Source organism: Bos indicus x Bos taurus, chromosome 12 (assembly GCF_003369695.1).
Source record: "Bos indicus x Bos taurus breed Angus x Brahman F1 hybrid chromosome 12, Bos_hybrid_MaternalHap_v2.0, whole genome shotgun sequence".
Lineage (NCBI taxonomy): Eukaryota > Metazoa > Chordata > Mammalia > Artiodactyla > Bovidae > Bos > Bos indicus x Bos taurus.
Genome location: NC_040087.1, coordinates 50,086,481 through 50,100,128, shown reverse-complemented (window position 1 = coordinate 50,100,128; position 13,648 = coordinate 50,086,481). Strand labels below are relative to the sequence as shown.

Genomic DNA, 13,648 nt, shown 5'->3' with positions numbered 1-13,648 from the left:
ATTTTTCTGGGCTCCAAAATCACTGCAGATGGTGACTGCAGCCATGAAATTAAAAGACGCTTACTCCTTGGAGGGAAAGTTATGACCAACCTAGATAGCATATTCAAAAGCAGAGACATTACTTTGCCAACAAAGGTCTGTCTAGTCAAGGCTATGGATTTTCCAGTGGTCATGTATGGATGTGAGAGTTGGACTGTGAAGAAAGCTGAGCCCTGAAGAATTGATGGTTTTGAACTGTGGTGTTGGAGAAGACTCTTGAGAGTCCCTTGTACTGCAAGGAGATCCAACCAGTCCATTCTGAAGGAGATCAGCCCTGGGATTTCTTTGGAAGGAATGATGCTAAAGCTGAAACTCCAGTACTTTGGCCACCTCCTGCGAAGAGTTGACTCATTGGAAAAGACTCTGATGCTGGGAGGGATTGGGGGCAGGAGGAGAAGGGGACGACAGAGGATGAGATGGCTGGATGGCATCACTGACTCGATGGATGTGAGTCTGAGTGAACTCCGGGAGTTGGTGATGGACAGGGAGGCCTGGCGTGCTGCGATTCATGGGGTCACAAACAGTCGAACATGACTGAGAGACTGAACTGAACTGAACTGAATTCAGTGACCTCTCCTCAAACCTCATACTTTACCATGATTTTCTTTCTTTCTACCCTTGCATTCAAACATTCTTCACATTTTGACTTTGAATAGTCTTTGTATGCATTTCTTCCTTTCTACTTCCAAATCCTTAGTCCACAGCTGGATTACCTCATATCTGGATTATTGAGATGGCATCCTAACTAGTCTAATTGTGTCTATTTTCTCTAAGTACTTCTATCATTTCAACATACTAAAAATCTTTCAGTGGATGGTTCTTCCTTCCTCTAGAATGTGATATAGGCTTCTCAGTCTGATTTTGTAGGCAGTTCACCTCTTAGTAGACTTTATTGAGAACTCTTTTGCCATGCCCCTGAGTTTTTTCCATATGTAGAAGGAAATTTCAGTGCTCTTTATTGAGACTTTCTACAATGAACTAGTGTTTGTTTAATAAAGTCAACTCTTTTAACAGCATCATCCAGGACTCAGTTGGAATTGTCCACCGGCTTAGGTGTACAATCCTCCTTGTCTCACATAAAAAACTGAGAATATACTCAGGCAAGCTGACTCATTTATCCTTGCTGTGCTGTGCTTAGTCACTTCAGTTCTGCCTGACTCTTTGCAATCCCAACTGTAGCCCTCCAGGCTCCTCTGTCCACAGGATTCTCCAGGCAAGAATACTGGAGTGGGTTGCCATGCCCTTCTCCAGAGGATCTTCCTGACACAGGGACTGAACACAGGTCTCTTTGTCTCCTGCATTTCATGCAGATTCTTTATCCACTGAGCTATCTGGGAAACCACCCTTAGTCTTCTGAAAATTTTTAGGATTAAGTAAAGTTGGTATTGCAAGTAGAGGTAATACTTTTTGAGCCCTAGGGTCTTAAGAGACACTGTTAGCATCCTGTGCTTGGGGCTATTACTACAGTATTATACAACAATTCCAGCATTGTTCTTTCTAAACACTTTCTTTGTTCAAAATGTCCCAGCCTCTGAAGCATTTTTAGAAAAGTCCTTTCCCTCAAATGTTTGTAAGCTTGAGAGGGATCCTAAAGGCCTCACGGGGCAAAGGCTTTTGTCGGTATATCATATATTGATATATAATTATATCCGCTATAACACTGATAACATTAATTGGGTTTTACAGAAGACCTCACATTTCCTACCAAGTGGTAACTAGTTTCATTTTGTTACATTACATTGTAAAGGTGAGAAGAATGATAGTGTGTATTTTATTTACTCTATCTGCATTAAAATTTGAGTTGTTGTCATGTTTACCATCTGCTTCCTTTTTGGGCTCAGTAAAGAAAAGTAAAGAACAGCTTTGAAGAAGAAGATTTATATCACTTGCAAAACACACTGCACAGCATTAGGGTACTTTTGGCCTCTTTATCTCTGTGGACTTATATAGCCTTTGCCACTTGGAGTCATGGTCTGTGTGAAGTGTCTGGCATTTGAGATTGGTGAAAATATTTTATATCTATGCTTGAAATATAGGTTGTGAACTTCCTCTTTTTAAGGCAGTTGATTTCACTATTAATTTCCATGTGGTTGTTCTGAAACAAAACAGGTGTTTAATTTTTTGACTGCACATCATGTAATAGTATTCTTTGCGGTGTGCCATGACCCATCTTCTTAAGCAAATATAGCACGTGTGGAGTTTATTTATAGTTTTGACCTCTAGTCTTCATTGGCACCTAGTTTATTTGGGGCATAATTCACTAGGGCTATAGGTTGCAATTGTTAAGGAGTCAGCTGAGGAGAAGGAGACAGAAGGCACATTGTCCTACTGTGTATAACACTGAGGTGTGCCCACCCTCAGATTACTATACACGTTAAGGGAGGGTGTGGTTTCAGCAGACTGTAGAGGAAGACAGACTGAACAACTTTGAGTATGAAAGGGGGAGATAATATAGTAAAGTTTTGAAAATGTATTAAATAGAGCTAATTGGAGCTACCATTTATTGAGTGATTATCACCAGCATACGCTGTGTTAAGAGCTTTATGTATATCAGCTTATTTAGAGCTCACAACAGTATTCCCAGAGGACTTTGATTTCCTTTGAACAAAATAGGCAACTGAAGTTTAGGTCTGTGGCAAATAGGGATAAAGTAAACAAGAATGAATTTGGGGAACAAATATTAAAATCCTGAAACTAAGGACATTTTTTATAAATTCTGTGAAATAGATCAGAACATTTTTTTTTTTTTTTTTTTAAGATCAGAACATTTAAAAGGTTTGCATCAGATTCATTTCCCCCAGAGGCGACAGAACAGGATAAGGATAAACTGATAGCAGTGTCTTAACATCCTAAGATTAGAAGGGGCTTTTTACAGATATCTAAAAGATGGATTACAGAGAACATTTATGCCCTTTTTGAAGATGTTTCTAGGCAGCAGAATATTAGTTTGTTAAAGAGATTTATGGTTTTGTCCCTTAAAGCTATATTTAGGAGTTTGTTTATTTTACTGTGAAACTTCACCAAGGATTAGTCTGAATCAAACTGTGCACCTCAAGCTGAAGTGAACTAATCAACTTGTAAAAATTCAAGAAGGGCTCAAATACTTTAAATTATCTATCAACTAGAGTATTTAGAAGGAAAAAAAAGTCTAATGAGTAATTTTGAATGAATTCACACTGGAAAAGTATCAAATGTTTTCTAAGACTACGGAAATGAATTTATACTAACTGAAATTATAGTCATTTTCTTAGTCTTAAATTGAAGCAGTTGACAAACTTACTTGACAGAAGTGAAAAAACACTTTAAAAATTGAATTAAAAAAAATAGAAACAAATTGTACATATTAATTATAGAAAAAATTTGAAAACAAATTTAGCAATGATGAAAAAAATTGCCCATAACCTACCATCATTGTAATATGAATGTTGGTAAGATTCTGTTTGTAGATTCATTAACTGTAAAAAAAAAACACAGATGTGTATAATTATATACACACATGCATATACTCAAACTAAAACATCTAATAAAAGTTTTCTTGAGGGTAAGACTGATAACTTACCAGTAGCTCTTTCTGAAAAACTGGAATTTTAATATGTTTGGAAGCAAGGGAGTGAGAAATGGAGAGAGAGAATCTAGAGTTTGCTCTAGGTGAAATGATTAAGACCAGAAATTTCCATCTGGCAATAAACAAGCCAAAAACGATGTTAAAAAAACAATTACATTTACACTAGCATGAAAAAGAACAAAACAGAAATAAATTTAGGAAAAGCAGTACAAGACTTGTTCATTAAAAACTACAAAATGTTATTGAAAAACAATGAAATCTACTAAATGGCAATTCATCTTTGTTCATGGATTGGAAAAATTAATATGGCTAAAATGGCATCCTCAAGTTGATCAAGATATTCAGTGCAATCACTTTTGGAATCCCAAGGGCTTGTTTTTTTGTTTTTGTTTTTTTTTTTCAGAAATTGGCAAACTTATCCTGAAATTCAGGAGACCTAGGATACTCAAAGCATTAAAAAAAATTACAAAGTTGGAGGACTCACATTTATCAGTTTCAGAATACAAAGTTATAGTAATCAAGACAGTGTGGTACTCACATCAAGATAGACATGGATCTATAGAACAGAATTCCAAGATGAGAAATAAACTCTTACATTTATTGTAAATTAACTTTTGGCCTGAGTGCTAAAACAGTTCAGTGGGGAAATAAATGATCCTTCCAGCAAGTGGTGCTGGGAGAGCTGTATTGTTGTTGTTTTAGTTGCTAAGTCATGTCCAGCTCCTTAGTGACCCCATGGACTGTAGCCACGAGGATGAACTTGCAGCCTACTTCACATACTATCCAAAAACTAACTTAAAGTGGATCATAGATCTAAATGTAAGAGGTAAAACTATAAAACTCCTAGAATAAATGTGGGAGCAAATCTTCATGACCTTGGATTTAGTCAATGTTTTTTTAGATATGGCCTCCAAAATATAAAGGTCAAAAGAGAAGACTAAGCTGGACTTTATCAAAATTAAAAGGTTGTGCACGTTTACCTTCAAGAAAATGAAAGGACAATGCGTAATATGAGAGAAAATATTTGCAAATCATATGTCTAAAGGGACTTATAACCAGAATATATAAAGAACTATTACCACTCAATAATAAAGACACATCATCCAATTAAAAATGGGCAAAGTATTTCAATGGCATTTTCTCCAAGGAGATATGCAAATGTTCAAATGCTCAGTGTCTTTTGCCATATTGAAATGCAAATCAAACCCACAAATTATTACTTGACACCTACCCAAACAGCAATGACAAAAAAGACAGACAGTAACAAGTGTTGACAAAGAAGTAGAGTCATTGGAACCTTCACACATTGTTGACAGGAATGTAAAACATTAATCATACAGCCACTATGGGAAATAGTCTGGAATTGCTCAAAAGTTTAAACATAGAGTTACCATATTACTCAACAGTTCCAAGAGAAATGAAAACATAGTGTATGCAAAACTTATAGATGAATGTTCATAACAGCATTGTTCATAGAAGCCAAAAAGTGTAAACCACTCAAATGCCCTTTAAGTGATGAATAGAGAAACAAAAGTGTTATGCTTATACAATGGAATATCATTTGGCAATAAAAAGGAATGAAGTTTATGAATTACTAATACATGCTACGGAGAAGGCAATGGCACCCCACTCCAGTACTCTTGCTTGGAAAATCCCATGGACCGAAGAGCCTGTTAGGCTGCAATCCATGGGGTCGCTAAGAGTCGGACACGACTGAGCGACTTCACTTTCACTTTTCACTTTCATGCATTGGAGAAGAAAATGGCAAGCCACTCCAGTGTTCTTGCCTGGAGAATCCCAGGGATGGGGGAGCTTGGTGGGCTGCCGTCTATGTGGTCGCACAGAGTCGGACACGACTGAAGTGACTTAGCATAGCAATACATGCTACAACATAGATGGATCTCAAAAAATGCCAAGTGAAAGGAACCAGTCATAAAAGACCATATTGTGTAACAACCATTTATGTAAAATAATAAAAACTGTGAATAGAGAAAATAAATTAGTGGTTTCTAGGAGTTGGGTGAGAGGGGAAAGGCTGAGGATTTGGAAGTGTGACTGGTAACAGGTACAAGGTTTCTTTCTGGGGTGTTGAAAATGTCCTAAAATTGGGTAATGGTGATGATTGCAGTGAAAGAGGAGAGTGAAGAAGCTGGTTTAAAACTCAATATTCAAAAAACTAAGATCATGGCATCCAGTCCCATCACTTCATGGCAAATAGATGGGGAAACAATGGAAACAGTGACAGACTGTATTTTCTTGGGCTCCAAAATCACTGCAGATGGTGACTGCAGCCATGAAATTAAAAAATGCTTACTCCTTGGAAGAAAAGCTGTGACTAACCTAGATAGCATGTAGAAAACCAGAGACATTACTTTGCTGAAAAAGGTCCATCTAGTCAAAGCAATAGTTTTTCCAGTAGTCATGTATGGATGTGAGAGTTCGACCGTAAAGAAAGCTGAGCACCAAAAAGAAAAAAATTGATCCTCAATTCTGATGCTTTTGAACTGTGGTATAGGAGAAGACTCTTGAGAGTCCCTTGGACTGCAAGGAGATCCAACCAGTCAATCCTAAAGGAAATTAGTCCTGAATATTCATCGGAAGGACTGATGCTAAAGCTGAGGCTCTAATACTTTGGCCACCTGATGCAAAGAACTGACTCATTGGAAAAGACCCTGATGCTGGGAAAGGAGGAGGAGAAGGGGACGACAGAGGATGAGATGGTTGGATGGCATCAGCAACTCGATGGACATGAGTTTGAGCAGGGTCCTGGAGTTGGTGATGGACTGGGAAGTCTGACATGTTGTAGTCCCTGGGGTTGCAAAGAGTCAGACACGACTGAGCCACTGAACTGAACTGACCTGATGACTGCATAACTTTGTAAATACACTAAAAATGAATGAATTGTATGCTTTAAAAAGGCAAAATTTGGGATATGTAAATTATATATTCACAAGACTGTTAAAAAATGCAGTAGCTTATTTTGTGAGATTTCCTGGCTTATTCTTTTCTTCTTTTCTCTGGACCTTCTCTTTCCTTTTCCTGTTCTGCTCAAGTTTGATTTCATGTCTAGCAGTTTCTTGTCAATCTGAGTTCCCATCTTGAGTGTGAGCGCTGAGGGGAGCAGTTTCCAGAGTTTAGCCCCTTAGACTTGGCCATCGGCTTTCTCATTCATCTGTTTTTGGAGTAGCCAAAAGCCTTCCAGTTTCAGATGCTGCTCTGACGTTGGCCAGCAAGGCTTTGTAGTAAGTACCTGTTGGTTACTCTGGTTCTCAGGCTCCTTAGTCACCTTACTGCTTCACTTTCTTCCTTTCTTTAGAGATTCAGGGGCTGTGCAAGTCTTGCAGCTGCGTGTGATTTCTACCAAATGATTTGTATTTTTTGGGATTCAAGAAGATACTCTCTCACCTGGTTTTGTTGTGGATGTTGTCCAGGGTTTTGGTTTTGGTATTAGTTGTTCTGTTTTCATGTGGAGATTTGGGAAGATTCAAAGCTATGCTTCCATTGCTATGACTACCATTTTTCTAGAATTCAGAAATGTAACCTTTCTGACTCCTTGAGGAAGAGGTTTGGAAAGAGTCTGGCAAAAACAGGACATCCTCCTGGAGATTTAAATATCCTTGAAAGAAGAGCCTGTGGCTCATTGGCCTTCTAAATCCAGCACCTAGCACAGGCCATGGCATAGGATAACACCCAGATAAACATGTGTTGAGTGAATAGAAGTGCAGAGCGATGAACAACTTCTTGAAGGAGAGCACGCTAGAATTTGTAGCCAGCACCCTCTTACCAGTGTTGACAAATGGGGGCCTGTCTAGATGGCTTCCTCTCCTTACACATGTAGATCAGAAACATGTCTGAAGCTTTGGGCAGCTATTCAACTGCATTACCTGCTTCAGTTTATCAAGAACTTTTGAGAAATGATAAGAATTGTAAGTTTTCAGTATTCTTAGGGTGTTGATGATCTAGGTTGCCTGAATTCTAAAAGTACCTGAATGACGGTGTTAGATCCTTCATTGTCCCCGAGGTGTTGGGTCTCTGTCCCAGAAGTCTTAGATTCCCTTAGGTCCTTCATAACCTTAGATTCATTTTCTAACCCTAAACTACGCTAACTAACCTTTCTTGTGGGTAAATAAACCACATGTATGGGATAGTATCTTGCCATGCAGGATCTTTTCAATCTGATACAGGGGAAAACTGCCTGATCTTTCCTGAGCTCTCTGCTTCTCTAATAAATCACTTTTATTTTTTCTATTCTCCTAGGAACTTTGAAAACTTAGTAAATAGAGCTATATATCTTAAAAAGAGGAATTTCCTCAGGTCTCATCATTCTTCTGAAATTTCTGAGTTGCCTTGGGCTGGCCATGCCATGTCTTTCCTGAGTCTCTTAGCCTCATCACCACTGACTTCCCAGGGTTCCATTTAGTTTGATGAAATTGTGCTGAGATAGAAATGGAGTTTCAAGGCATAAAATGTGCTGTCCGTTATTTGTGTTTTTACAAAGACTTGCAATGCTTTAACTCGGAGAAGTTGAGTTGAGTAGAAACATGGATACCTTTGCCATTTTTCAAGTCCAGATGATGTCTGATGATCTTCGACATAATAAAAAATAAAAAATACAATTACAAGGAGCACAGCATTCACTGTGAGTAGCTGTGAAGATGATTACTGTTACATCTCTGGGTTGGACTCTTGAATAGGTTTCTTCACAGATTCTCTTGAGATATGTGTATCAAATCAGCTTATTAAAAAATATGGGCATATTGCCTTAACAGTTGGCTGCCTTTAGACACTGCAGCTGTTGGAAAGGCCTGAGTGAACTAATTAAATTATGGTTGAAAAGCCCCTCTCTCTGACGTTAACTAGTACTTGCCATGAACACCCTTCTTAAAATACTGGTGGTTGGGGAGAGAAAGATGTGCAAAGAATACAGACAGCTGCATTTATTTTCAATTTGAAAAAGGAACTAAACACACAAAAATGCCATTTACATTCTTGAAAGTTGAGTGAAGAATTGTAATCTTGGTATGCCATTTCTGAAACTTTTTGAAACTTCCTTCTTTTGGTTTACTCTTTGCAACTCTGCCCAATTTTGTATATGCTGGTTAGTTTAACTCTTTAAACTGATGAATTTTTGGCTTAAAGCTTCCCTATATTTTAAAGTGCTTTTTAAAATGATAAAAGATGCTTATGGCAAAGTTGATGTAATATGAAAAAGTGAAATAAAAGTGTTAATCATTTCATTTTTTCATATTATATAAACTTTCCATAAGCATCTTTTATCATTTTTAAAGAGCATTTTAAAATATAGAGGAGCTTTATGGTGAAGTTTATATAATATATCAATGTATAAGCAGTAAGAAAGCCAAAAATCAACTTCCCTTTTAATTCTCTTTTCCTTCAGGAAGTTGCAGACTGATGCACACCCTTCTAGGCTTAAAAAATACATATATGAAATTGATTTGACATTTGTATATTCTATTTATAAAAATTGTGCCTACCATTTACACTGTTCTGCAACTTGATTTTTTTTTCACCTAATAGTTCATGATCTTTTCTCCACATAGATTAGAATGTAATGGGCTGAATTCTCCCTTTTCATATACATAATGGTATATTGCTTGTTGCCCTATATATAAGAAAGATGTCAGAAAGAATGACAGCCCTACCCAAACAGTTTGCCCTTCTCTGTCTCTAGCCTGAATAGATGCACCAGTACCTAGAAGTCATTCAACAGCTGTCAAATCAATTACACGGCTTCTGGTGACAAGAGGAGAAGCAGCAGCTGGTAGACAAGTGTAGCCACCCCATTTCTGAGCATGGGAGGAGGGACAGCAGATGACATATTTCTGCTATTGTTCCATTTTTAACTATATGATTTCTTTTTAGGTGTTTCCTTTTATAATAATAAAAATGATTTTAGTGAAGCATTTAAAAAAGTGATTTAGGTCAATGACAGAAGAAAAAAATTACTCATAGACCCTCATTATTCAACTTAATTATTGTTAACATTCTGGTTAACATTTTGTTAAATTTATTTTTTCCCATGTTATCTCTTAAATATGTTGTTGGAAACAGTACTTTCCTTCTGTGACCTTTCTCCTCAAAACCCATCATAACCATGAGAAAAAAATAAGGGAAGTCCCAATTAAGGAATATTTTACAAAATGCCTTGTATGTCTTAAAGCTATAAATAACAAGGAAAATATGAGATACTGTCACAACCAAGGGGTGCTTAAGAAAATATGACTACTAAATGTGATGTGAGATCCTGGAACAGAAAAGGACATTTGGGAAAAGCTAAGGACATCTGAATAAAGCATGTAGTGTTAGTGCTCAGTTGTGTCCAACTCTTTGCAATCCCACGGACTGTAGTCTGCCAGACTCCTCTGTCCATGGGATTCTCCAGGCAAGAATACTAGAGTGGGTTGCCATGCCCTTCTCCATGGAATCATCTCAACCCAGGGATTATACCCGGGTGTCCCACATTGCAGGCAGATTCTTTACCATCTGAGCCAGCAGGAAAGTCCCTGAATAAAGCATGGACTTTGGTTAAAAAAAGTATCATTATGGGCTGATTAATAGTGATAAGTTCACCATGCTAGAGGAAGATGTTAACCACGGGAGAAATTGGTTTTAAATTATATGGAAAGCCTTCATATTACCTTGACATTTTTTCTGTAAATCTAAAACTATTCTAGAATAAAACAAAAAAGGAATTATGTTGTAATGATACCATGTATACAGTTTTGTATTCTATTTTTTCTTACTGTGTCATCTTTTCAAAAACTAATGATTGTTTTTATTACTCAGAATGAATACACTGTAATTCACCTATTTCTTTCATGTGGGATATATATATCATATAAATTATTTCTAATAGTTAGTAATGCTCTGAAGAATGGCTGTATCATTTGTTTATATCTTGTTCTAAAAGGATTTTTGAAAAATAATTTATTTTTAAGACAAATTTAATAATTTTCAGACATATTTCTATATTTAATTTGAGGTGGTGGTGGCTAGATTCCTAAAAGTGGAGTTAAAAAGTTAAAAAGTCAAGTTGTATGAAGGTATTAAATATTTTGCCCAATTATTTTATGAAAGCCTATTCTTAATTACAGTTATACCATCAAGGGCTCATTTTACTGGATCTTCTCCAGCACTGTGTATAATTTTTTTAAATAATCTTTTCCAAAACTAACATCTTCTTGATTTAATCTATATTTCTTTATTTTTCAATTATCTTTATTTTACCACTTCTCCTAAGAATAATCTGCTCATGATTAGAAAATTGGCAGAAGACCTGAATAGACATTTTTTCAAAGAAGACATCAGATGGCCAACAGGCACATGAAAAGATGCTCAACATCACTAATCATCAGAGAAATGCAAATCAAAACCACAATAAGATAGCACCTTGCACCTGTCAGAATGTCTATCATTCAAAAGACCACAAATAACAAATATTGGCAAGGTTGTGTGGAAAGGGAACCTTAGTATTCTGTTGGTGAGACTGTAAATTGGTGCCATCACTCTGGAAAACATTATGGATGTTTCTCAAAAAATTAAAAATAGAGCAACTATATGATCTAACAATTCTGTGATTGGGTATGTCTGAGGAAAATGAAAACATTACTTCAAAAAGATACATGCACCCCAATGTTCATAGCAGCATTTGTTTACAATAGCTAAGATATGGAAACAACCTGAATGTCTGTCAACAGATGAATGGATAAAGAAAATATGGTGATATAGACATAGTGGAATATGACTCAGTTGTAAAGGAGAATGAAATTATGCCATTTGCAGCAATGGATAGACTTAGAGGGTATTATGTTTAGTGAAGTAAGTCATGCAGAGAAAGATAAATACTGTTTGTTATCACTTAGATGTGGAATCTAAAACATAAAGCAAATGAATTAATATAACAAAACCAAAGCAGACTCACAAAGAACAAACTAGGGGTTAGCAGATGGAAGAGAGAAAGGGGAAGAGGCAAGACAGGTGTAGAGGTAAAGAGGCACAAACTACTAGGTATAAAAAAATGAGCTACAGGGATATATTGTACAACACAGGGAAATGTAGTCAATATTTTATAACAATTTAAATGGAGTATGATCTATAAAAATATTGAATCACAATGTTATACACCTGAAACTGATATAAAGTAAATCAACTATACTTCAGTAAAAAAAGGATTATACATTCATATCCTTTGTCCTACTTGAATATGTGTTTTTCTTCTCAATTTGTTTGAGTTCTTTAAATGGTAAACACAACAAATTTAACAGAAAACACAGAAAGATGAAGTATTGGGTTCTTTTATAATAATGTCATAGTACACCTAGGACGAGGGAAAAGTATAAGTTCCCATGATAAAATCTAATGCAATTGAAATTTGTATCATAAGAGATATAGAAATGATAGTAACCAAATCATGTTGTAAATCTAAAACTGTGTTGTATATCAATTATATCTCAACAAAACTAGGTAAAAAGCTAATAATAATCAGTAGTAAATTACTTTCTTTGTATATATATGTATTAATTATTTTGCAACAACATGTGAATTTTGAAAATGTTGGTATCTTTAGCAAAATTATTTACACTTGTCTTTATCCATTAAGGTATCTACCAGATCAAAATTAGTAAAAACTTAATAAATTGTGAACATGTTAATGTCCCCCCCCAAAAAAAAACCTACACAACCCCCACAGTATTTCAGAATGTATTTTAAGCAATATAAGTAAATGGATATCATAATAAAAACATTTTGTTTAGCAATGATAAAAGCTAGTTGTTAGTGAACATTTTTATTACTATCTGTGAAATTAGAACTAATAATTATTTTCATGCTGTTTCCCCACCAAAAGAATCCACACATTTTTCTCTGAAAAATAGTGATGATGTGAAGCTGAGGATGTGGTGGACAGGGAGGAATTAAAACTGTTGATTTTGGATCTATGATACCTGGCCAGGTACAGGAGTAGGTCGTCATCCATGGGTGAAAGGCAGTTCAGTGTTCTGGTTTGGTTTATCTTGGACCTGCATTCCTGGAGCAGCCCTTAAGAGAGGGGCCCTGGAGCATGGGAGCTGCGTGCTCTTTCCTCATGACTGCAAATGCCAGAAATTCTGTGACACTGGACTGTGCATTTCATTCACCCAAGGCCCAAGGGCTGGCTTGCTTCACACTTCCTCTGCTTTTGACTGGAGACAGAAGTTCAGACACCTTGTGTATATAACTTTACCTCTCTGTGAGTTCTATTTTTATTTTTTGTTCTTAGGCAGTGTATGTTTTTAGGTATAAAAGCGTCCTGTATCTCACTTTTACATTTTTTGGGTCAGTTTATTGGGGTACCTTTATTCTGTGCTCGTCTGAATTAAAATTGCTATGTAAAATGACTTACAGAAATCTTTTTATCACAGATTATAATATTTTGTGTGTGAGTATATGTTTACTCCTAGAGGAGGGCATGGCAACCCACTCCAGTATTCTTGCCTGTAGAATCCCATGGATAGAGGAGCTTGGCAGGCTACAGTCCATAGAGTTAAAAAGAGTTGGACATGACTGAAGCGACTGAACACACATGCATGCATTTACAAAAGAGTGGAAGACTGCATGGAAAATGTTTTTTAAAGTTTTAGGTACCAAATAAAATATATAGAATCAGGTAGGCAGATGACCTTTAAAATAGAGAACATGATGAGAAAAGTGAAGTGAAGTTGTGTCCAACTCTTTGCGACCCCATGAACTATAGCCTACCAGGCTCCTCTGCCCATGGGATTTTCCAGGCAAGAGTGCAGGAGTGGGTTTCCATTTCCTTCTCCAATGATAGAAATTTACCTTTAAGTATTTTATCCTTTTCTTTGCTGCCATTACCTGAGAATGGAAGCATTTTATTAGAGCAGAGTCATCATTATGTAATGGATCTTTCTTACATTGAAAGAATGCTGAAATGTTCTATTCAGTCTTTTTGAACTTTTCAACCAAAGCTTTAGGTCAGAGGAAAGTGAAGCTGTACATGTGGAGAGAATGGGGGTGACAACTTTG

At 36.5% G+C, this 13,648-nt stretch overlaps 1 protein-coding gene across 8 annotated transcripts in view; it reads left to right on the top strand.

Annotated features, from left to right (window-relative positions):
• The window catches only part of TBC1D4 (TBC1 domain family member 4), a 210,008-nt gene that overhangs the window by 74,028 nt on the left and 122,332 nt on the right, over positions 1 to 13,648 (top strand). Inside the window, exon 1 of one of the 8 annotated variants that reach the window (XM_027557696.1) lies at positions 12,746 to 12,851. The exons of the other annotated variants lie outside the window; for them this stretch is intronic. The gene's annotated coding sequence lies outside the window, so the exon portion shown is untranslated. Of the gene's footprint in view, positions 1 to 12,745; positions 12,852 to 13,648 lie in introns of those variants that run through there. 8 annotated transcript variants of the gene reach the window in all.